The 9,515-nt window shown below is 44.4% G+C and overlaps 1 pseudogene; it reads right to left on the bottom strand.

Moving 5' to 3' along the window:
* Positions 1–7,363: 7,363 nt before the first annotated feature.
* Positions 7,364–8,334, bottom strand: LOC142855620 (RNA transcription, translation and transport factor protein pseudogene; annotated as a pseudogene).
* Positions 8,335–9,515: the final 1,181 nt, after the last annotated feature.

Genomic DNA, 9,515 nt, shown 5'->3' with positions numbered 1-9,515 from the left:
CTGTTCTTTCCTTCTTCTTTCTCTCTCTTTTTCCCTTTCTTCCTTCCTTCCTTTTCTTTTTTTTTTGGGGGGGGGAGTACTCTCTCAAAAAACTAGCTAGAACTAATAAATAGCTAAAGATCTTGAATTTCAGATCTGTTTGCCTCTATTTCCCAAGTGCTATAATTACAGGTATTTGTGCCCAGTGGCTCTTTTTTTTTTTAATGTACATTGGTGGTTTTTTGTTTTTTTTTTTCGAGACAGGGTTTCTCTGTGGTTTTGGAGCCTGGAACTAGCTCTTGTAGACCAGGCTGGTCTCGAACTCAAAGGGAGTTCTGCCTCCCAAGTGCTGGGATTAAAGGCATGCGCCACCACCGCCCGACTATGCCCAGTGGCTCTTATCTCATTCTTCACTCTAACATTTATTATTATTATTTGTGTGCTTTTTATTATTTTTAAAAATTATTGATTTAGGGGGCTGGAGAGATGGCTCAGTGGTTAAGAGCATTGCCTGCTCTTCCAAAGGTCCTGAGTTCAATTCCCAGCAACCACATGGTGGCTCACAACCATCTGTAAAGAGGTCTGGTCTTCTGGCCTTCAGGCATACAGACAGAATATTGTATACATAATAAATAAGCAAACAAATAAATACTTAAAAAATTATTGATTTAAAAATTTATTTATTATTATTATGTATATGGTGTGTGTGTGTGTGTGTGTGTAGGTCAGAAGACAACTTTGTAAAGTCAGTTCTCTTTTGTACCTGGGCTCCAGGGATCAAATTCAGATCACCAGGCTTCTGGAGCCGGCACTTAACCTGCTGAGCCATCTTTCTGGCTCTAACATTCATTCTTATGAAAAATAATTTAAAATATCATATGGATGGTGTCACAAAATTCTTTAGCCTAGAGAAAATAGAAACGGTCAGATCAAGGTCACTAAACCCTTCTGACCTAGCACAGTCAGTTTGTGGGGACTCTCTGACACCAAAAGGATAATAAAAGCCCCTCCCTGCTCACCGAAATTCTTACCTGGGATAGAATATAGGTGACTGGTACCCAACCAATGTCTGTACTGTTCTTACAGCCCCATGAAACTATAGTAACTGGTTTCTCTAACATCTTTCTTGTTCTTTTTTTTTTAATTGTATTTCCTTCTTTGGCTAAGTTTGCTTTACTTATTTGTTTATTTATATTTTACATACAAGTGCTTTGCATATATACCTACATGCCAGAAGAGGGCATCAGATCTCATGATAGATCTGATGTGAGCCATCATGTGATTGCTGGGAACTGAGCAGGACCCTCTGGAAGAGCAACCAGCTCTCTTAGCCCTTGAGCCATCTCTCCAGGCCTCTTAGTTGGTGTTGTTGCTGTTGAACTCCAGCTGGGCTACCACTCAGTCTCTAAGGTACACCCCCAACTTCCTGCCCCTCCTTTTCCTCCTCCTTCTAATCTATAAATCCCAGATCCCACGGGCAAATTTATAGAAGAGCACTTACTCTGAGTATCTTGGGTTCACGTTTTCTTCTCAGGCTACCGACCACATTTTGGCTTCGGCATACTCTCCCTTCACATACGTAGTGTGCCTCCACTGGTGTTTTAGGGTGATACTTTTGGTGACTATCAAGAACGGGATCTTCTTTTACCTGCGGGATCCGTGTTATCTCAGTGAAAAGAATTCAGATGAGATAAGCAGCGTGCAGTGCCCGGCAAAGGCGAGTTTATTACAGAGCAGAGTCAGTACTTGGGGGCGGGCTGAGTGCAGACAGGGGCCACAGAGACCATTATGCTGAAAAACGGTCCAGGCAGGCCTTTGTGTGTTTTCTAAGCGGTGTCCAGTGCAAGCAGCTTTTGTTCTGTCAACACGACTGGCTGGCCGATTGGGATTTGAGTTTTAAGGAGCAAGCAATGATAGGACTTTGATCTTTATCGATCAGAAAGATCTTCTGCCACGTAGTCATCGAGTAAGATTTGTGGCTCCTGGAGTCAGGCTTAGAAAGTTATCCATTAATAACCTGAGAAGTTCAGGATGTCAGGTCTTCCTCCAGGGCCAGAGATGTGACTCAGGCCCAGTTCTTTTAAACCAGTTACTAAATCCTGTTCCTCCAGTCCTTTGTTTTTTAGGCTGCTGATTGTTAGGGAGGGGCCCAGCCTTAATGTTTTCCAAGGATAATGTCAAACTAGTTGCCTAACCACAGGTTCCCAAAGCGACTCTCTGAAGTTCCCTGACGGCTGGGATGTTGATGGGACTCCGTGGACCCATTTGTGCAGTCCCTCCCAGGGGCCATCCAGACCTCAGGACTGAGCCCCCTCAAGTCTCCCAGGTCTTTGAGTCAGACTGTGGTTTTTTTTTTTGTTTTTTCATTTGTCCTGTCAGGGTTTCTCTGTGCAACAACCCCGGCTATCCTGGAACTTGCTTTGTGAATCAGACTAGCCTCAAACTCACAGAGATCCACCTGTCTCTTCCTCCCAAGAGCGAAAGATAAAGGTGTGTGCCACAACCGCTGAACTCATTTTTTGATTTTTCAAGACAGGATTTTTCTCTGTAGCTTTGCAGCCTGTCCAGGGACTTACACCTTCTACCAGCCTGGCCTTGAACTCACAGAGACCCACCTGCCTCTCCAGGTGCTGGGATTAAAGGTGCTTGCCAGCACCGCCTAGTAAGACTGTTTATTTTTGTTTTGTTTTGTTTTTGTTTTTCGAGACAGGGTTTATCTGTGTAGCCTTGGTTGTCCTGGAACTCACTTGATGAGGTTGGCTTCAAAACTCACAGAGATGGTGGTGGCAGAGGCAGGCGGATCTCTGTGAGTTCGCGACCAGCCTGGTCTACAAGAGCTAGTTCCAGGACAAGCTCCAAAACCACAGAGAAACCCTGTCTCAAAAAAAATAAAAAACAAAAAACAAAAAAACAAAAAAAAAAAACAACTCACAGAGATCCACCTGCTTCTGCCTCCCGAGGTTAAAGGTGTGCATCACCACCGCCTGGCCCCATAAGAATTTTTTTCAGTAGAACTTTCAGCTCACCTTGAAGAAGCACAGTAAGTCTGCTCACCTGAGCCTTAACCACAAGGCTTACCTGGAAACTGGCTTCTGAGACATGGAAAAGAATAAAATCAACTCTTAAGGCAAAGCGGGGCATGGAGGAGCCAGGATCACGAACCACGCACTCAGCCAGGCAATCAGGAACTCTCGAAGAACCACCACCTGAGCCATCCCTCTAAGAGATAACCTTCTGGAGGGGAGGGGAGAAAATATATAGCTCAATAAAAACAATTAAGTCGGGCAGTGTGGCGCACACCTTTAATCCCAGCACTTGCTTCCTTTGTTCGGGATGACCCTGCTTTGAGACTATCGCCTCAGTGTTCTCCATCCTCACCGCACTCCATTTCCCTCTTGAGCATAAGACCTAGGAAGTGAATGAAGGGAATTAGCTACACCTTTATACCTTCCCTGCCTTGACGCACTGCTTCTGTCCCCTAGCAGTTCAGCGGTGAATGGGTAAGATCAGTACTTTAATCACCATGACCTCGGTTTGATCCCTAGGCCTAGAACCATGGCATTTTGGTGACCCAGATAGAATGCTGCAGCCTCCTCCTTTAACTCACTTTTGAGAGCAAAAAAACATAATCCGATGAGTAAAGAAATAAATGTATGTGTATGCACTGGTGCGGAGTGGTGGGGGAAGATGGGCTAGGATTGTAAATGCCTGTAATCCTCCAACACTTAGGAAGCTGAAGCAGAGGGCACAACCGGCCTGGACTGGACTGCAAGGCACTGTCTCAAAGCAAAAACAGGAGCAAGCAAACAAACAAACAAAAACTCCACAAAGCAGTCCCTTTAGTCTCCAACAAGCAGTAGGAATCGACGGTTTACAAGAGGCCTTTCCTTTTCTCGTTATTAATCCCTTAGGAGAAGTCGGAATGTCTGCTAGTGGAGAGCAAACCCAGGCTGTGAAAACCCTCCGTGGCTGGAGACTCTGCTCCACCTTAAGCTTGCAGATGCCCAAGCAGGATGACAGCGTAGCATTGTTGCATCCATTTTGCTGTCTCCTCCCCACCTCTGAGTCGTTCTTTCCTCCATGCACCTAGGATTCCAATAACAACAGTGCAGATGTGTAAGCAGCTTGAGGCAAGGGTCAAAACTACTCCAAAGGCAACAGTAATTTTCTTATTAATGCTACATTAACCTGGCCAGCCCTGAAATAATGGTCAGCCAGAGGACAGTTTGACAGTCCCATGGGTCTTGCTATCCCCACTTCGGACCTTTCCTTGTATCATTTAGGGTCTGTGCAGTACCCTCAACGATAGCACAGAGGGCACTTGGTTTCCTTGTGTTCCCATATAACTATTTTTTTTTTTTTTTTGGTTTTTCGAGACAGGGTTTCTCTGTAGCTTTGGTGCCCGTCCCGGAACTAGTTCTTGTAGACCAGGCTGGTCTCGAACTCACAGAGATCCGCCTGCCTCTGCCTCCCGAGTGCTGGGATTAAAGGCTTGGGCCCAGCTCAAAATCCCTCTTTCACAGCATTTCTTTTTACAATGGCCGGCAGCTTTAGAAGGCTCTAAAGAGGTGCTCCCAAGTACCCTCTCTGGTCAAATGGGCATAGAACATATTTTTTGCTCTGTTTATTAAAGGATTATGTCCTAGCATCTATAATCGAATCTAAGTAAATGGTGTTTAGAAGGATTTAGATCTCCCATCCACACTCTCCAAAGTGTAGCTTGCTGACTCTCTATCCAGCTGTTTTAAAACTCTTTATAAAGGAAATGCACCACTTTAAGGGAAATTCCATTTGTGAGGGCGTTTTCCTCCCTGCCAAGTAAATCTCCAAATAGGGAAAGATATTAACATAAAAATTCTTTTTAAAGAAGCTTAATCCTTAAGGTTAGGGTTAGGGTTATCTCTAATGGGCTTTTATTTATATCCTCCTTGGTCTCCGTGTTTAGGTTGTAGTTCAGGAAAACCGCTGAGAGTAGGCTGTGCCCTATTCTAAGTGATTCCATATTGTTTAAAACAATGCCGTGCCTTACGAGACTCTGGAACTGGGTGGTAATGGTGCACACCTTTAATCCCAACACTCGGGAGGAAGAGGCAGGCAGATCTTTGTGAGTTCGAGGCCAGCCTAGTCTACAAAGCAAGTTCCAGGACAGCCAGGGCTACACAGAGAGATCCTGTCTCAGGAAAAAAAAGTAAAACAGACCCAAGAGCATATTGAACACACCAGACTGGGGAAGGGTGCAGCACCCTCATCCGGACCCCATAAAGAAGAAGACCTCTAACGCTGTGATGTGATGGCTCTTCCTGACTGTCCACTGATCACCTGGTGTGGCAGCGTTGCAAGGGATCCACAGGCAAAGAATCTGTGACTGTCCCAGGGGCTTCACTTTGGCTTGATCACCGCTGTTGATGGGGCCTCCTTGGATTGCAGTCTACCTGTCCGTTCAACATCCATCCACCTGGACAAGGTCCTGACCTTAGTCCCTACAACTCACCTCTGCAACTTAACTCTTCAATTCCCTGCAAACCTGTGAGCCAAAGCAGCTGGTTCTCCGTTAGCATTTCCAACAGACTTCTTACCTGGGTTCAATTGACTCCCATGAAGATTCTGTCATGTTTCTTCAACTTCCTTATCTCTCAGGCCTCTTTAGAAATCCCCTGAACCCCGACATGGTGTATTTAACCTCTTATGGCCATTCTGCACCACAGACATACATATCTTCCTATATATGTGCATACATACACTTCTTTGCATACTGTATGATGTGTGGTCTGGGAATTAAAATTAATTTTTAATCTCAGCACCAGGGAGATAGAGTCAGGCTCATCTCTAGGAGATGGAGACTAACCTGTCTTATAGTGAGGTCCTGGCTAGCCAGGGCTACAGAGTGAGCCTCAAAATAAAGTTCCAGGTGATAGCTCATGCTTTTAATCCCAGCACTTGGGAGGCAGAAGCAGGTGGATCTCTGTGAGTTTGAGGCCAGCCTGGTGTACAGAGTAAGTTCCAGAACAATTAGGGGCTACACAGTGAAACCCTGTCTCAAAAAATAAGGGAAGGAAGGAAGGAAGGGAAGGAAGGAAGGAAAGAAGGAAGGACAGATAGAGAGACGACAGATTGGAATAAAGAAAACCATGTTTCCTCTGACCTGACTACCAAGGAAAGTAGGATTACTTGGCAAATTGCTGACAATGAAACCAACCTACTTTGTGAATTCATTGTTATTCATTGAAATATACAAACACATTCATCCACTGACACTGTGCACTCATGACGAAATTGTAAATTTTGTACCTTATTTTGTTAAAGAATCATTCATACCTTTAAAATGAGAGTTGCTTAGCTACCAGATCACTTAAGCCATGAAACAATAGAATCAAAAGGGTGAGTACTCACAAGCCTTGCCTGTTGCTGTTCAGGGTTTGGTCTCAACCTCACAACTGTAGTCTTGTCTTCTTCTACATGGGACATGACCACCTGAAATGAGTCTCCCTAGTAACAAGGGACGTTAGTTCTTAACCCCTTAGAACTATTTGTTGATCATCAATGCTTTGGAGAAAGATTTTGCGAAATGCTTGTACCCGATTAACCATTCATTCATCTGTGTGTTAACCAGAGGGTGGAAATGAGAAAGTATTTAAAATGTCACAAGAATGAGGTCACAAGATTCTTTAGCCCAGGAGAAAATGTGAGATGCGGGCTTAGGTTTCTGCAGCCTTCCTAAGCCATAAGACTGCAAACACACACCAGGGAAAGCTTTTTCCCTTCCTACCTAGAGTAGATAGTGTGAGGACAGCCAGCCGGTCACCGTCCTGTGCTGCAGTGGTCTTCTTCCCATCCTTTTTGTTTTGTTTGTAAGACAGGGTTTCTCTGTGGAGCCCTGGCTGTCCTGGAAACCACTCTGTAGACCAGGCTGGCCTCGAACTCACATATCCATCTGCCTCTGGTGGGATTAAAGGTGTGCACCACCACCGCCACTCACCCTTCCTTCTTACTTATATTAGTGTAAAAAACAAAACAAAACCCCCAGCCCCCTCCCATATCATTTCAGGAGCACTTATCCTCAGAAGCTGGACTTTGTTTTCTTCTCAGGTGACCATCTTCATTTTGGCTCCAACAAAGCCTTGTTCTGACACTTGCTGGGCCTCAATTCGACTTCTAGGTTGACAGGTACGCAGGTCAACAACGGAGACTTTTGTGGACTCGCAAAATGTAGCTCAAACAATTTTCTTCAGTTACTTCCAAATTTTATTACTAGTATTAAATTCTAGCAAACCCTTTCCTCTAGTTCCTGATATTTTTCTTTCTTAATTTGTTACTATTATAAACACACATGTGCACGCAAGCACGCAGGCATAGATATGTATTCTGAGACAGTCTTTTTTTTTTTTTTACTTTCCCCAACTTTATTAAAGAGAAAAAAAAAAGCAATGGTGGTAAATCTCTAGAACATGGCCAATTTCCTGGGATTCCTCCCTCGAAAATGTGACATTTGATTTCCAAACACATGCCGATGCACATGGTTCCCATCACACCAGGCAGGCGAGAAGCTGAAATCCTGATGTGCTCATCTTCCGACTTTCCCCAGTCTGTGGTCCGTCTTTGGGTCAGCAATGATTGCCTGAACAGCTACTATGGCTTCATTAATTTTCGTCCCTAGCTCTCTGAGCTCTTCTATGTGCAGCAATCGCAAGACTGAGCAGCTTTGTTCAGAACTGCATCTCCTGTGGCAAAGCCTAGAATATGTTTGTCTAAAGCAACAGGTAAGCCCTCTTTCGTTTGATTTGCTTTAGCAACTGCATTCTGTGTTAGACGCTCCTGAACCAAAATGCGAATTGCCTTAAGCATTACCAAGTAATCATCATGAAGTTGAATCTGAAGGAGGTTAGCCAGAGCCATGACACCAGCCTTAAAATCAGGATTATTTACGTCCAGGTTGATCAATGGCTCTGCATTTTTTTTGCTGTGTTGTCAGTATTTTTCCTGTTATCGGGTACTAAGTCCTTGTATTTTTCAGCATTATCTCCACATTCAAGTCTAACAGCTAAACCAAGAAGCCAGTCAATTGCTTCCTGTCGCTCCTGAATCTTGAAATGACAGTTAACATCTCTAAGATACTTTTCGAAGAACTTGGGCCAGTCACTGCTGTGGATATTTCTCAGGTTACCTCTGTCTTCAATCTTGCAGTGTCTAATTTTCTGGTCTTCAAGCCAAACAATGAAGTTTCTAAATTCTGTTTCATCTTTGCAGTTGAAGCCTACAGGGCTGTGGTAGTCCAGGGCTGTGAGCTTGTGTCGGAACATGGTCGCCGGTGCTCGTGCTGGCCGCCCGGGCCTCTGCCGGGGCACAAGAGAATGAGGCGGGTGGTGCAGGCACCGACAACCCTGAGACAGTCTTGCTATGTGGGCAAGGCTGGTCTTGATCTTCCTATCTAAGCTCCTGAGTGCTGGGATTACAGGCACGTGGTGTTATAACCAGATCCACCTTTCTTTCCTTCTCCTTCTCCTCCACTTCCTCCTCTCGTGTATGTTTGTGTGTGTGATGTGCATGAGTGTGCAGTGTGTGTGTGTGTGTGTGAGCGTGTGATATGTATGCTTTGCTGGGAATCTAGCCTAGAACTTCCTCACATTCTGTGTTAGATCTTGTAATGTGGTAAATAATTAGTTGTGAACAGGTTTTCTGAAATTCAGGCATCTTTCCATTGGTGAGACAGACCTCCATCATGATAAAATTAGAGGATACACTGTGGGATTTTATTTTTAATGTTATGTTAAGAAATTATGTTTCAATGGGTGATGATGGCACATGCCTTTAATCCCAGCAGAGGCAAGTGGGCCTCTGTGAGTTGGAGGCCAGCCTGGCCTACAGAGCAAGTTCCAAGGCAGACTCCAAAACCACAGAGAAACTCAAAAAAAAAAAAAAAGAAAAGAAAAGAAAAGAAAAAAGAAAGAGAAAGAAAATAAAAGAAAAAAGAAAAGAAATTCTGTTTCTATGTTTATGAATGAGTTATGAGTGAGATTTTTGTGTTTGTGGCAAGGTCTCACGGAGCCCAGTTCTTGGATTAAGAAGACAGGGAAAGGTAACTTTGGTGAAGTGCATCTCTGCAGCTGAGGGAATCCCTGAGAAGACAAACAGCTGAGAACTTTCCTTTAACAACATTTCACATTTGGAGGAATAAACCTCTCCTCCACAAGGCTGACCCCGATAACCTACCACAGAGTCCCGAATGGCAAGGAAACACGATGAGCTTCAAGAGGAGTGGGAAGGCCAGGAGACAGACGGAGGAAGGCGAGGAGCTCTATTTTAAATATATGTTCCTGGCTGGAGAGATGGCTCAGTGGGTAAGAGCACTGGCTGGTCTTCCAGAGGTCTGAGTTCAATTCCCAGCAACCACATGGTGGCTCACAATCATCTGTAATGAGATCTGGCACCCTCTTCTGGAGTGCGGGCATACATGGAGGCAGAATGCTGTATACATAATAAATAAAGAAAAAACATTAAATATATGTAAATATATGCAGATGGGCATCAGTGGGCAGTTG

Source organism: Microtus pennsylvanicus, chromosome 8 (genome assembly GCF_037038515.1).
Source record: "Microtus pennsylvanicus isolate mMicPen1 chromosome 8, mMicPen1.hap1, whole genome shotgun sequence".
In the NCBI taxonomy this organism is placed as follows: domain Eukaryota; kingdom Metazoa; phylum Chordata; class Mammalia; order Rodentia; family Cricetidae; genus Microtus; species Microtus pennsylvanicus.
Note: the sequence above shows the minus strand (reverse complement) of the source record. Positions and strands in the feature narration are given on the sequence as shown.